The sequence below is a fragment of the Lepisosteus platostomus genome, chromosome 5, assembly GCF_059453375.1.
Source record: "Lepisosteus platostomus isolate fLepPlt1 chromosome 5, fLepPlt1.hap1, whole genome shotgun sequence".
Lineage (NCBI taxonomy): Eukaryota > Metazoa > Chordata > Actinopteri > Semionotiformes > Lepisosteidae > Lepisosteus > Lepisosteus platostomus.
This window is the reverse complement of record NC_142615.1, coordinates 64,728,788-64,743,421: the sequence shown is the minus strand read 5'-3', so window position 1 is coordinate 64,743,421 and position 14,634 is coordinate 64,728,788. Positions and strand designations below refer to the sequence as shown.

Genomic DNA, 14,634 nt, shown 5'->3' with positions numbered 1-14,634 from the left:
CCTGCAGTACTTCCATTCTCTCCTTTGTCTTCCTGTGACATCGTAGTCCTGAATTATATCACATACATATCTCTGATTAATCCGTCAATACATTATGACCAGTATGACCACATGTTCTAAAGATACCAGTCCAGTCTGGAGAGTCGCAGACTGCTCTGTCAGTGCCAGTGTGAGTCTCATTATAATATCCAATAGCTAATCCAGCTCACAGCAGATTGCTGGATCAGGTACCTGCTGAACAGATAGGTAAGAGAAGCAAGTTTAGCCCATCTAGCCTGTCTGTCCTCTCCTCTCACTCAGCGAACAGTTTCTGAGGGAGAACAGGTTTCAAAGCTCTAGGTAACCTCCTGTTCAAACAGGAGTACAACATAGCCAGGTTCAGAGATGAGCAGGCAGTCAGACACAGCAGTACGAGGCCAGCATCTTATTCATGAGACCACTAGAAGTTGAGACTGAGGTGCTGAGCTTACCACACTGGAGCTGGTCTGCTCTCTGTTTCTTGTGCTTTTTATCTTCTGCACAGGGCAAACATAGTGGCAGGCCTTTGGGACTTGAGAGGTGGGTTCTCCCCTGTGTTTCACTCCTCTGAAGTTCAAGCTTTCAGTACTTGACAAGTCTGGTATCAGAAATGAAAGAGTAAAAAAAAGTAGTAAAGTCCAAAAACGCAATGCAAAAATTCTTAACCAAATAAACAAGCAATAAGTCCAAAACACGGTAGAGGGCAGTAGAATAAGGCAAACAAATCCAAAAACAAGAGGCGAGAGTGAAAAACCACGAAACAGGTAAATGTCAGTAATAATCCAAAAAAGAAAGGAGTTGGAGAAGTATGCGCACTACAGGAGCTCAGGGAGACTACCACAGTGAGTGAGGAACAGGGGGAAGAGGAGAACTGAAATAGTGAAGGCAGGGAAAAGTGATAGGCTAATCACTTACGGCGTGAGCATTTGTGAAAGAGTGTGCACCTGGATATGTGAGAATGAGTGGAATGCGAGCATGTGGGAATAAGGGTGCATGTGGAATGCGTTATATTTGAACACTTTGCATCTAACTTTCTCCAGCTCCACCCTTTAGCAACAACCCTGATTACTGTTCACGAGCTCCTGGCCCCTCTTGTTCCCAGTGGAACCTGTGTGGAGCAGCAGCAGAACCAGAAGATGGGGTTTGTGTTTCTTTATATTGTCTGCTATTGTAAAACAAGTTACCACTTCAGGATAAAGAATCTCCCTCTTTGTCCCTTATTCCCAGGGCTGAACCTGTTTCTCAGTTGGGTGCTCAAAAGCTCATCAACTGCCTTCTAGATCAGCAGTACTGTACTGGGTACAACAGGCCCTGCTGTGAGAGTGGGGGATATGTTCTTGTAGAGCTCTAATCCTCCTGAACTGCATCTCTCCTCTCCCAGTTACTCATGCAGTTATGTCAGTCTATAAACTCCAGCGGTACCCTATTGCTCTTGTTCAAATTATTTTAAAATGCAGTGGGTGATGTTTTCATGATACATGACAAAGGGGTTCTTTTCCTTCAGCTCATGTAGCCTCCAAGGCAACCCCATGTACACAAACCCATATAGAGTTTGCATCAGTGAGGTCAGTAATGAGCTCAGTCAGACCCAATCCACTGCTTTCACCCCCAACACCCCTTAACCTGGGCTTTAACCACTACCTGTTGCTCCTCACATTGAGTCTTTCACCACCACAATATAAATGAAATGAAAGAACAGTTCTTTGTACCATGTTCTAGTTTTGTGGGCCAAATTGTAATCCTTTATAAGAGCATCCAAAAAATCCACCCCCATGTGCTGATTGTAGTCCTTGCCATTCCTATTCCCAACACCATCCTGAACCTGCCAAGACCCATCGAGTTTTTTCACCTTGTGATGGACTGTCTCCACTGTATGCCTTGTGGATGGTACTACACATGGTCACCCATGTGTGTCCATCCACTTGGTGAACAGTAGTTCTCCAGCCCTTGCTGGATCAACCAATCAGGGACTGGTAGGGCCGAGTAACCCACGTGGGACTCTGATGCCCATGGAACTTTCAGCCAATCAATGAGCTGAAGTTCCTCCAGGTAAAAACAGGCAACACAGAGAGCCTGAGAGATTCAGGGAGAGTCAGTAAGATTCAGTAAGATTCTGGAGAGGATTCTGTGGACTGTTCTAAAGGGAATTCAAAGGAGAATTCCAGGGCAGGACGGCCCAGGAGCAGAAGGCTCCCAAGGGCAGGACATTCTCGCAGCGCGCCTCCTGACCATCCTGAGACTCAGCCCGGACAACCACGGAACGGCCAGTGTGTCCGAGTGCCAGAACTTTCCTTTGTTCTAAGAGTCTAGAGTGGAGGTTGCCAGAGAGTAACCAGCAGCAGGCCTCGTGAACAGGTCGGAACTGTGGAAAGCTGAATCACTATTCAGAACTAGCTCTTCATCAGGAATGAACCGGTCCTCTTCCTGACTTGCTGGGACCCACAGTCATCTTTTCTCCTGTGCAAAAACTTTGCTAGTTAAAGCCAACAATGAGCATCAGCAGCGCACCGTCGCAAGCCGCACAGCACAGCCTGGCACGGAGCCAGAGAGCGCGGATTGGACAGCAACAGCCTGCAACTGTTTCTTTGTGCCCGCAGGAGATCTGAATCCCCAAAGATTGGATGAGTATTCAACTTCAATGCATTACAGCTCGAGAATTCAATTGTTATTCAAACCAGTTGATATCAATTTAATTCCTAAGAGTTATGTACTTGTTTGAGTATCTAATGTAGACGTTGTAACCAAGTTCATTTACGAAACGGTCTTAATGAATGATATACTGAACGTATGTCCTCTTGATGTGTAACTCTTTGTAACTGATTGAATATATACCTTTTGTATTCTGATAACCCTCTCGATAAGATCTGTTAGGTTTACATGCATATTCTATGTATTAATAAATGTATCCTCGTGTATTAGTACCTGTGTGTGCGCGTTGTTTGAGTTATGTCGCATGGTTGGATTCTAAAGCCATCAAAAGAATCAACTTTGTGATTTACTGCTACAATTAATAATTGTCTCAGTAAATGCCCAAACCCTACAGAACTGGTGCCTTCAGAGAGCCACTATGATTACATATTTGGCGTCCCTGAACCGGTTTTCCCTACAACTATAATAGCCAAACGTTTGTTTTGTCTGCATTGTCCATGAGACTCAGAAGGATTACCTTTCAATATTTGCAGTAAAACAAAAACATGCAAAGACTTTCTTTGCAGAAAACAATATTTGCAAATCTAATATTTCTTTGTTTCTAATAAGACTCAAAAAGACCACTCATATTCACAACATATAACCAATAAGAATTTCTCATTCCCATATATACAGATAACGTTCGATCTAATGGTGTTATTGAGGTTTATAACTAATAATAGCAATGGTCTGGATTGTATAAACAAAACAAAAATACTCACAATCCAGCAGTGGGTCCAGTCCTTCATCAAAGGCGTCTTCAGAAAAAGAAGATGCACATCTTAGTCTTCCCATGAATCGCCCGAATATATTTCTTCAAGTACCTGAGCAGCCGTCTTTTGGCTTTTTCGGCACTCTGCTTGCCATTTAATTTTTGGGGATAAACCCTTCCGTTTACGCAAAAGGGCGATTAGGTGCGCTCTGAGGAAGTGCATCTGGGAAGATGCGCTCCTTTTGGTTTGGTTTCAGATCGCCCCAATTTATTGAGCAGCTTTATAGACCCACTCTAAATTTCTAGTGGTCAAACATTCACTGATTGACAACCTTTTCCACAAATCAAAACAGCAAATAGGCACAGAAAAACTGTTGCGTTATTTGGAAGAAGCCACAAGATTTTTAAAGGAAGCTCCAATGAAAAAGGTATGCGGATCCTATGCAGACGATGGAGCAGGTAGATATCTGAAATAGGCGTATAATCCGAAACGTCAGGCATATCGTGGTCAAAAGGCGAAAGGTAGTTCGTAAACCAGGAGATACGGAGATAGACGTACAATCCAAAACAGAAAGCGAGGTGTAAGGTCGAGGGGCAAAAGGGTAATCAAATCAAATCAAATCAAAGTGTATTTATCAAATGCACAACAATATGGTGTTCAGCAGTAGTTGCTGTCAATGAAATGTATTTTTCTGCGAGCTCAAAAAAATTACAAGAATCACAAAAATCACAAAAATTCACAAGAACACAAAAATCACAAAATTGAGGTTACATTTTTGAAATGGAAGAAAACTCAATATGAGTAGAGCTGTTATGTGTCCATGGTGTGTGCAATATATACAGTTATGCTGAATATAGTGAGAATTGTGTGTCCATGTAGCCATTACAGGTGATTTGCATAGGAGCTACAGGTTGGCTATTTAGCAGTCTTATTGCCTGGAGGTAGAAGCTGTTCCGTAGTCTGTTGGACTTGGACCGAATGCTTTGGTACAGTTAACCGGACGGTAGGAGGGAAAACAGTTTGTGACTGGGATGACTGGGGTCCTTGAGAATGGACCTGGCCTTCTTCAGACATCTAGCTGAGCAGATCTCCTGGATGCTTGGTAGCTCATAGCTGGTGAGAAGCTGCGCTGACTTCACCACCCTCTGCAATACCTTGCGATCCCGGGCGGAGTACTTCCCATACCAGGCAGTGATGCAACCAGTCAGGATGCTCAAATTATCAAATTATTAAAATAAAAGTTATTAAAATATCAGATTGTGTTTCTGCAACATTTAGTGCACAATACGTCATTTTAATCTAATAATAAAACAACAGCCACAACAAGAGCTTTACACGCTGTCTGGGGTATTTTCCAATGAGACATGAGGTGAATTCAGAACAGGAGCCTCTGCTTCGTCATTTATTGAGCTTTTGGTCAACGTCTGAATGAAACAGATTCACTATTTTAACTCTTTGATTAAACAAAGTACACAAAAGGCGCCATCCTTTGAGCTGGAATTGAACCAGCAACCTAAGGATTCCCTGCTATTACCCACTACAGTCCTCCACTCGACCAACTGAGCTATCAAAGGGATATTGGTAACTGCTCTTTGGCCCATACTGCCCAATGTAGTGAAATGTTCCAGGTGATTTAAATCCCAGATTGACATCGTTTCCAACTCGTTTCCTTTTTATTTACTTGAATTTAAGCTGTGAACCAGGATTCTCTGTATAAACTTGCAGGGATATTAAAAAATGTTTGATGGGGTATCAATTATTCGGAAATGGACTCCTTTTTTTTCTTGGGGGATCATATTAAACATTTCATTTGGATCTACAAGAGGATCACCATGAGGAACAAAACTAAGTTTCATTCTGTGTTTATTAGAAGCATTATCACAGCTAATGCATGTAAAGCCTTTAGTATGCAACAGTGAGAGTTCAGTTATGCCGGAGAACTGAAATTTAGTAAATCCATATTTAAACAGATTGCAAATCTTCAAAGTGTTTTGTCACTGCAAATATTATTACAGGGGTTTACCAGCTGCCAGACGTGCTTGTTTTGGGATTATTTCCAATAAGTATCCCATTAGTAGTTGTGTGTCCTTACTGGTATCTTTTAAACATTTGATTATATACAAACGGGACAGAGACAAAGTAATAATCCCATTTTAAGGTGTCTTGCATTTTAATTTACTGAACAGATAAATTGAAAGGCTCTGATTCAGAGCCCCTGCAGTTCGTGCTAATTAGAACCACAACAATGCTCCTGAGTCCTGGGCATTACACTGAGCACACGTTCAGCTGGGCTCTGACTTTGTTAAGCACGACTTCTTGTTGCAGTTGAGCTCAGAGCTAGATATGATCTCCATATTCTACCGCAATAACTAGTCTGAAACTTAGTAAATAGTACACAGTTTTTAACTGAAGTCAGGTTGTTAAAAAATTAAACCAGCACCCTGTCACCGAAACTTACCCCGGTCTTCCGCGCGACAAGCAGGGGTACTCAACACTGTACTAACAAGGAGGGGTTGTCCGCAGTTGAGCGCGAGCTCTGATTACTGTCAGCAGACATTTCTTCATTTCCAATGACGTTTTCTTCTGCTCTCAGCTTTTTACCGGTCATAAATGCTCAAGAAGTAATTCATTTGAATTTGAAGTCTGTCTCTGTTACCTTCGGTCCTGATAAAGAAAAGCCGTGCGTGGGAGACTCCGTCTCTGAAGAAGTTTGCCGTCACCCTGCAAGAAAAGAGAGCCATCATTCACCGAAAAAAACACTAAGACAATTAACATTAAACACGTGAAATGCGAGATGTTGTGGAAATGTTTTCCACTTAGAGATTCTGTCGTTTCCACTCTAATGAGAGAGGCTCTTTGTCGGAAGTAGGATTTGAACAAACGTCTCCAGGGGAAACTGCGACCTCAATGCAACGCCTTAGACCACCAGGCATCCTGTCTGTGGCTCTTATATTGCATTATATGTTTTATTTATTTCTACTTGTTGATAGGAAAAAAAGTGAAATCGTGTAATTTGGGAAATGTATTTTTTTCATGGGGAAAACTAGCCTGAGCAAATGTAAAGTTAAGAGCAGCGCTCAATAAAAACCATCAGAAGCCGAAAGCGCTTCTTATGCGGATCAGTATATTCCGATGCCGGTGGTTCTGCAGAAGAAATAAGAAAAGCCGAACTGAAAGCACTGTGTTGCCATTACGGGTACTTTGGCTGCAGCTGCTTTAAGATCTACTCAGCTGGCACAGAAAGTTGTATGAGGTCAGACAGGTTTGCGCTGTCTAAATAACAGTGTGCGAATTTAAACTTATTTAAACAAGACTATTTACAATGTAATACATGCTCCAAAAGCGTTAATACTGCACTGGCTGCTATTTGAAACACCTTTAGAAATGACGCGTAATAGAGATTGATGCAGCTGGGTTTTATGCTTCACAATACATTGCAATCAGGAAAATAAACCAATTAGAAATATGCCTTTGAGTTTGAGTTTGGCTCTTCTTATTTCTTCTGCAGAACAACTGGTATGGGAATGTATTGATCCGCATAAGTAGCGCTTTCGGTTTCTGATCGTTTTTATTGAGTGCTGCTCTGAACTTTACATTTGCTTGTGCTAGTTTTCCACATGAAAAAAAAGAAATTTCCCTAATTACATGATTTCACTTTTTTTCTTATCAACGAGTAAAAAGAAATAAAACATATAATTCAATATAAACGCCAGAGGCAAGTTGGCTGGAGGTCTAAGGCGTTGCGTTCAGGTCGCAGTTTCCCCTGGGGATTTTGTTCCAATCCCACTTCTGATAAAGAGGTTTTCTCGTTTTTCTCTTTGAATAGACAATCAAGTTCTTAACAAATTTCATATTGTAATGCTACGGGGGCTCAGGCAGGCGCCCTTGCCGCATCTGGTCGGCCCCTGCACCGTCCGGGGCTCGAACCCGGGACTTCCGCGTCTCTCTGCAGCGACCTAGACCCGTGAGCTAAAGAGAGATCTCTCTACAGCCCAGTAGCTGTAGTCCTGCTATCACAGGGAAGGGCGGTGACGTCACCTGCTCTGGAACGCCGGCTCTTACACACAGTGCTTGTCGGCCGTAAGCGTTACAATATATTAGATTTACGTTTTGGCTTTAACAGGAAACTGTGCACTTCCACAGAAAGAGTAACAAGAGGAGACGTTTCCATGTTACTTGTAGACTTAGATAAAGGAACATGGCAGTGAATGAAAGAGGCACGGACGGGGTTCGGACCCACGATCTTCAGTTTACGAGACTGACGCCTTACCACTTGGCCACCGTGCCATCGTGGGGAGAGGGTCAGCTTACTTTATGTTGAATCAACGCTAGTAGTTTTACTGTTGTAATAGAGGAACAAGAGGCGCAGTCGGTAGAGCTTGCAACCTTTTAGTTCAAAATCGTCGATTCATTGTTGTTTGTGTCCTTTCTGATCCCTCTAATCTTTTAGTAGGACAGTGCAAGCGGAAAGTGATAGGGTACAGTGACTCCCAATGTCATATGAGCTTTGTGTAATTTAGCTTTCTTAACGCTATGGGGCTCGATTCAAATATCGCTGTGAAAGCAAGGGACGAGCAAAGGTTTTTTCTAAATTGAGGGTGATCTGCTCCCGAGTAATTATAAACACCTGAGCGTTTAATGTTTACTGTTGTGTTACTGTGATAATAGTTTCATGATAATAGTTCATGAATCTTCCTGTCCATCATGTGCCTGCTAAGCGGTTTCTCTGTTTTCCTCCTCCTGTCATTGTCAGCGAGCACATCAAGATGGGAAAAATGTAACAGGGAAAAAGAGTAGCTGGTAGGAGTGGGATTTGAACCCACACCTCGATCTGGAGACAAGAATACCCATGAGAGCTAGAAAAACACAAGTATTTGATCATGGTGCTCTTGTGGTGGTGGAGGGGAGTCCCCATTACCTGTAGAGGGCTTTGAATGGTGCTTTAGAACACTCAACCATCCTGATAAGTGATGGACGGATGGAGGTGTATTGAATACACTAGTAGTTCACTAACCTGAGTTGCTTTGCTGGAGAAGTGCCATGTTACCTGTTGTAAACGTCAAACGTACAAACGTGTTGTACTTTCCAACCTTTGAGTAATATTTTCCAGAGCTAGGGCGCAGTTGTCTTCACAATCTGGTTTATCTCAAAAGCAATGACGTCTGTGTAAAACAGATTTTATTTTCGGGAACCGACGTTGTATTGCATATTTCTAATTGATTTGTTTTCATTATTGTAATGTATAGTGGAGCATAAAAAAACATCTGCAAAAATCTCTATTACGCGTCTTTAATGATGGCATTTCAAATAGTAGCAAGAGCGAGGATCAAACCCCCCTCCTGGCGATAGTTGCCTCACGCTCTGAACAACCAAGTCCTGCTTATTCCCGTTGTGGGTCGCGGATGGTGTGTTTTGGTATTTACTCGAAATTACGGAGGATACATGGGACTGCATTTACCTGATAACATACCGTGATCTCTAGTACCTAATGAGCTTTGATAATCCAGCTTGCTTATCGCTTTGGGCTCAATTCAAAAGTTGCAGTGAAAGCAGAAGCTGAGCAGGATTCTGTTTAAATGGAGCCAGATCTGCTCACGAGCGGGGAAACACTTCAGCGTTTACTAATTGAAGACCACAATCCGCTAAAACACCCCTGTTTCTTAGACTAAAAGAAGCTAAAAGCATTTTTGAACATGGGTTATATTGTAAATACTGTTATTAAAAAGCTTATTCGCATACTGTCCGTTATTTAGACGGTGCAAAACAGGCTGCCCTTATAAAACTTTCTGTGCCCGTTTTGACCAAGGAGAACGTATTTCTGATGGAGCGCTATGCGAAAAGATTTAATAAGCTTTACCCCTGCCAGTGATTCAGCATAAAGAAGTAAAAGTTTCAAAGGGAAAAGCAGCTCGCTAACACAGCCAATATTAAAAGTGATCTCGGCAGATGTTGTTCCCTACATAAAGCTGAAAGTGCCAAAGAGAATTTCTGTTGAGAAAACAAAATATTTTTTTCTGCCTTGATGTTAAGCTGACAGCCTGTCTTTTTGAAAGTCTATTTCTAAACACCTCACGCAGCCTCTCAACAGACTAACAAAAAGAGCTTTTATTGATCGTATTGCATGTCTTAAAACACTAACATTTGGCAGCGGTGGGATTCAAACCCACACTCCCAGAGAGACTGGAGCCTAAATCCAGCACCTTAGACAGCTCGGCCACACTACCTTCCGCCATGCTCATCTTCCTCACATTGCTGGCTTGGACTGGGGGGCTTCAGCTCTTGTCGTCGGATCTAATGGTATCATGACATGTGGAAGTGACTGCACCTTCATCTTCCGAGATGCTTTCAATACCACAAACGCTACTTTCACCGGCACAAACGTAGCAATAACAAAGGAGGTGGGATTCATCCTTTGTGCTGTTTGTAGGGGCGCAACTCTACGGTGATCTACTGACTTGAAGAGAAAAAATCAAAATCCTCTGCTATTACTGTTGCTTTTTTCATAGTTTCTTCAAATCCTTCATTTGAATGTCGATTTTGAAGGATATTGATGATGATACCACATAAATTGTGGTTTTCTTGTGATCGCCAGTTTTATTCAAATACCAGCCTTTTTTATAGTTCCTTGCGTGTTTCACAAGCTATAATAGCCCCCTTCGCATCCTCAGCTAACATATTTTAAAATTACAATAGATTATACAGCATGCATGTTTACATTTATATTAAAAATATATAAATAAAATAAAGTAAAGATACCAAATAACATACAGTGCTAACCCAATAATTCTTGTCAGGTTCTCCAACAAATCTGCGTTGTTATTTTAACATGTTTCAGCTGAGGGTGCAACAGGAGTATAAATGAATTTTCCCGCCAGCCATTCAAAGACCAAATTCCATGAGTGAACATTATTTTCTCAGAAGTTGCCGGCGGTTTTGAATTATGTCCACAACTGTTGTAGTAGTTCCTTCTAGAAGTTCGACACATGCAAAGCACTCGTTATATCATAGGTGTTAAAGTTCGCTGAATCTATTCGAGTCATGGTGTGTATCCCTGCCTATCATTGGGAGACAGGTATCTTTTTACACTCAGATTCCAATCTTCAATGCTTTGTGTGAGAGCTTACATAACTTTCATTTTCTCACATTTTCTGACGACTGTTCCAAAGGGGCACCCTGTCAATTCCGAATACTTTTAAAAAATCTGCCTGCATGTTTGATTATTGTCATTTCATTTCGAAAAAGTTCAATATTGATCATAACTAAAGAAAATAATGATCATGAACAAAAAAGGGATAAAGATGCGAGTCGATCTTGAATCACAGCTGGGTGACACGGGCTTCTGTTCTGATATGGTTGTACGAGAAACAGGAGGAATCGCCAATCTCCTATAGAACATGAGTTGAATCAGGAGTGACACATTTCGTATACTCGTGCATATGTCAACGCCTGACCTACAGCGTAAAACTATCATTAAGTTGTCAGAGACATTCATTTATATACAAACAAGAGACAGACCAAGTAATAATTCTACATTAGTTCAGGTAGGTAAACCTGAACTAACTAACAAACCTATTAATAATTCTACATTAACGTGTCCTACACTGATCAGACTAATTGACATGGTCTAATTCAGAGCCTGTGCAGTTCGTGCTAATTACAACAAGGACAGTTCTGAACCCTCATCACCGAACTGAGCACAAGTTCAGCTGTTCTCCAGTTTTGTTACGCATGGTTTTTCATTGCAATTGAGTTCAGAGCTGGAGCTGATCTCCAGACAGTACAGTGTTTTGGGTAAGTTGTCGAAATTCGCATGAGGCTGCAGACAACTTACCCAAAGTGTTTTCTATAGCTTTCAGGTGGAGTTCATTTATATAAAAGAATGTACGTGGTATAAACGCAACAAGCCAGACGGCAGTCCAACCAATAATTTTCTGACGCGATGCCCGACGCGTTATTTATTACGTCACTGACCCTGCTATTATAGGGCTAAAAAACACGTTTTCTACATTTTTGTCTGTTTAAAAATCACTCTAAAAAAGGCAAAGGGTTTGTGTGTCGCGCTAAAATTCCGCTTTATTTCGAACGCAAATAAAAAACATTTTGTTCCAAGAAATCATAAATTTGTCACATCCTTCATACTATACTTCTCTCTTGTATTAGTAAAGCATTTTGATTTAAACTGAACAATATATGAAGGTTTCATCTATACACTTACACATAATAAGTATACGAATAAGTACTCGGAAGAAGCCGCAGCTCAGGTATTAAAGAGATTTAAAATCGGATCGGAGGATTTAGAGTCCAGAGTGCAAACCGACAGATGACACAGGTCTTTTATAGAACCGTTTTGATTTCCTCTACTTTGTCCCTGTGATGTCATTGTCCTGCTCGCAGCCGAGCCCGACACACGTCTGTTTTTTGTTGCTGGGCCTACACCCTGCGGTCCATGCGGATCCTAATACCCCAGTACAATGACGGGGACACTAAACTGTAAACAGGTGCCGTCCTTCGGCTGAGATGTAAAACCGAGGTCCTGACTCTCTGTGATCATTCAGGAGAATGGTGGTGGTGGAGGGGAGTCCCCATTACCTGTAAAGCGCATTGAGTGGAGTATCCAGAACAGCGCTATATAAGTGTAAGCAATGATGATGATTATTATTATTGTAATGTAAATTGCAATAAAAAAACATCAAACTTTGATTCAAAATAGATTAATGTAAAAAACTTATAAAGCTAATGCTTTTTTCAGGGCTATATCTACTTTTTTTTTTAAAGCGAAGTCTGTCGCGATTGTGGAAGTTAGAGAAGGTATACCAGCGGGTGCCTTCATATAGCGAGCGCCAGTCTCGCCTGTAGCTGCGAGAAGGTTAAAAGCGCATAAGTGATCTGTCTTTCGTCAAAGCAATTGCCGGAGCAGTAAGACGCAGAGCACCATCTATCAGCTGTAGGCGATGTTCGGGGAAGAGTTAATTCTGTTTTTAGCACAGGGAGTGAGAATGAGCTCAGTCCGGCTCCCAGCAGAATCCATCCTGGTTTGGTTACTGTCAGACTGTGCGTCTGATGCTCTTGGGATCGCAACTTGAAAAAAAGAACAAAACAATTGCTCACATTGTGTGCTTTCCACGAGAGGAAGGGAAGATATCACTTTAAAGATTGTGTTTCTGCAACATTTCGTTCACAGTACGCCGTATTTAACAAGAAAACAACGAGCCCTTTACACGCAGCCTGGGGTATTTTCCCCTTTTATATTTTTGCCACTTTATATCGAACCTGTTATACTCCCAAAAGTGAACAGTAGCTTGTACTTTAAAAAATGTACAATTCACCGCTGGTATAAACAGATGTGTGCCTTGTTTGCCTTTGTAAGCATTTGTTTAAAAAATAAGTTCACAATACGTTAAAAACACAAAACGCACAAACTTAATAATACAACGATACAAAATCAAAACCAAATCATAAAGCCAATTAAGTACCTATCCTTTAAAAACAGAGAACACCATTATATCTACAATACAAACGTGACATTTGTATCTACTTTTGAATTACTGTACAAAGCAGACAGAGTAGTCCCTGAATTCAAAGATCAGATCTTGGCCAAAACAAGACAATCAGACGTGAACTGAATTCGGAACGAGAGCCTCTGCTTCGTCGTTTACTGAGCTTTTGATCAACGTCTGGGTGAATAAGATTGGCTATTTTAACTGTTTGATTGAAGTACACAAAAAGCACCTTTTTTCGAGCTGGAGTCGAACCAGCGACCTAAGGATTCCCCACTGTTTCTACTACAGTCCTCTGCTCTAATAACTTACTGTATCTATCGAACTGATAGCAAGTGTGACTCTCTGGCACGTACTGCTGAATGTAGTGAAATGTTTCGGGTGATTTAAATTCCAGTTCGACATCAAGTTTCCATTTCGTTTCTTTAGTCTTATTTACCTTGAATTTAAACCACGAACCAGGATTCTACTGTATAAACTTCCGGGGATATTACAAAATGATGGGGCATCAATCATTCCAGGTGGAAATTGACTCCTTTTTTTTCTCGAGGGATCATATTAAACATTTCATTAGTATCGAGAGGAGGATCACTATGAGACACAAAACAAACAGTTTCTTTCTGTCTTTATTAGAAAGTAGCGTTTGTGCTACATTAATAATATTTTCGGAAATATAGAAGTTGTAAATTTTAAAATTTATATTTGAATCGAAATGTGGTTTTGAGTTAAATATTAGCATGTTCATGTAATTAGTTTGTGTTTGTCATTACTATATATATATTGCCATGTTACTAGAATTTGTAACTATAGTTGATTAGTTGTGTTTTTTATGATGATTAGCCATTTGTTGATTACAATATTGTATATAATGTATAATTTGATCTACATATTTTTCAGGTGTGAATAATTGTATATTTTCAGAATAAATTTCTAAAACAAATCATTGGCTTTATTTATTAGTTTCTACACCTATAAAATCTATCTTTGTTGTATAATAGACCTTTAACTATATATGTGTAATAGTCCTCTAAATTTATCTGTATAATAGAATTCCAGCCATTTACGTATAATGAACATATAACCATAGACGTATAATTGACGTATAATGATAGACTTATATTAGAATTTCATTCTAGAGCAGTTACGGAGCACATTTATACATCTAAGGTATGCGTTTAATAGTCGTATATTCTACATCTTTCGCCCACTGGGATGTGCCGATTTTAATTTAACAAGATGCACATTTTCTAATGCAGGCTTAATTACAACACAGTTTATTTCTCTAAAGCATGTTATGTAAAAAAGAGAAAAACGAAAATAAATGGATGACAATATTTCAAAGCTGAAGATTTTACTTTTGAAAAATTGACGTTTTATGTATGCAGATGCATTCACTGGTTTTAGAACTTTGCTGTGCTTCCTGAGTCGTTTTCAGTGTTATAAACTGGGTGTGGAGGTAGCGATCACTTTGTAGAGCAGTTGATAGACTGGAGCTGTTCAGACTACTCTTGGTATTTCTCAAATGCTTCCATCATTTTTCTTTCATGCTAGGACGCGAGTGTGTAGATGTGTTTGGTTTTCGTTTCACTGATTCTCATTGAAGATTTGGGAATTAATGACGAAAGAATCAGTTGCCTCTGAAAGCAGAAGCTTTGGTTCACACCGATCTTGAAGACAAGCACATGTAGAGCAGCGTGTGATGATTTGTACTATGAAAG

At 40.6% G+C, this 14,634-nt stretch overlaps 1 long non-coding RNA gene and 2 other non-coding genes across 3 annotated transcripts in view; 1 reads left to right on the top strand and 2 right to left on the bottom strand.

The window, feature by feature from the left end:
• The window catches only part of LOC148671272 (uncharacterized), a 170,859-nt gene that overhangs the window by 69,111 nt on the left and 87,114 nt on the right, over positions 1-14,634 (top strand). The window lies entirely within an intron of this gene.
• On the bottom strand, positions 4,905-4,993 carry trnay-gua (transfer RNA tyrosine (anticodon GUA)). The gene is given in 2 exon segments: positions 4,905-4,940; positions 4,957-4,993. It is a non-coding gene; the product is annotated as a tRNA-Tyr (tRNA).
• Positions 7,635-7,706, bottom strand: trnat-cgu (transfer RNA threonine (anticodon CGU)). Its single transcript has one exon. It is a non-coding gene; the product is annotated as a tRNA-Thr (tRNA).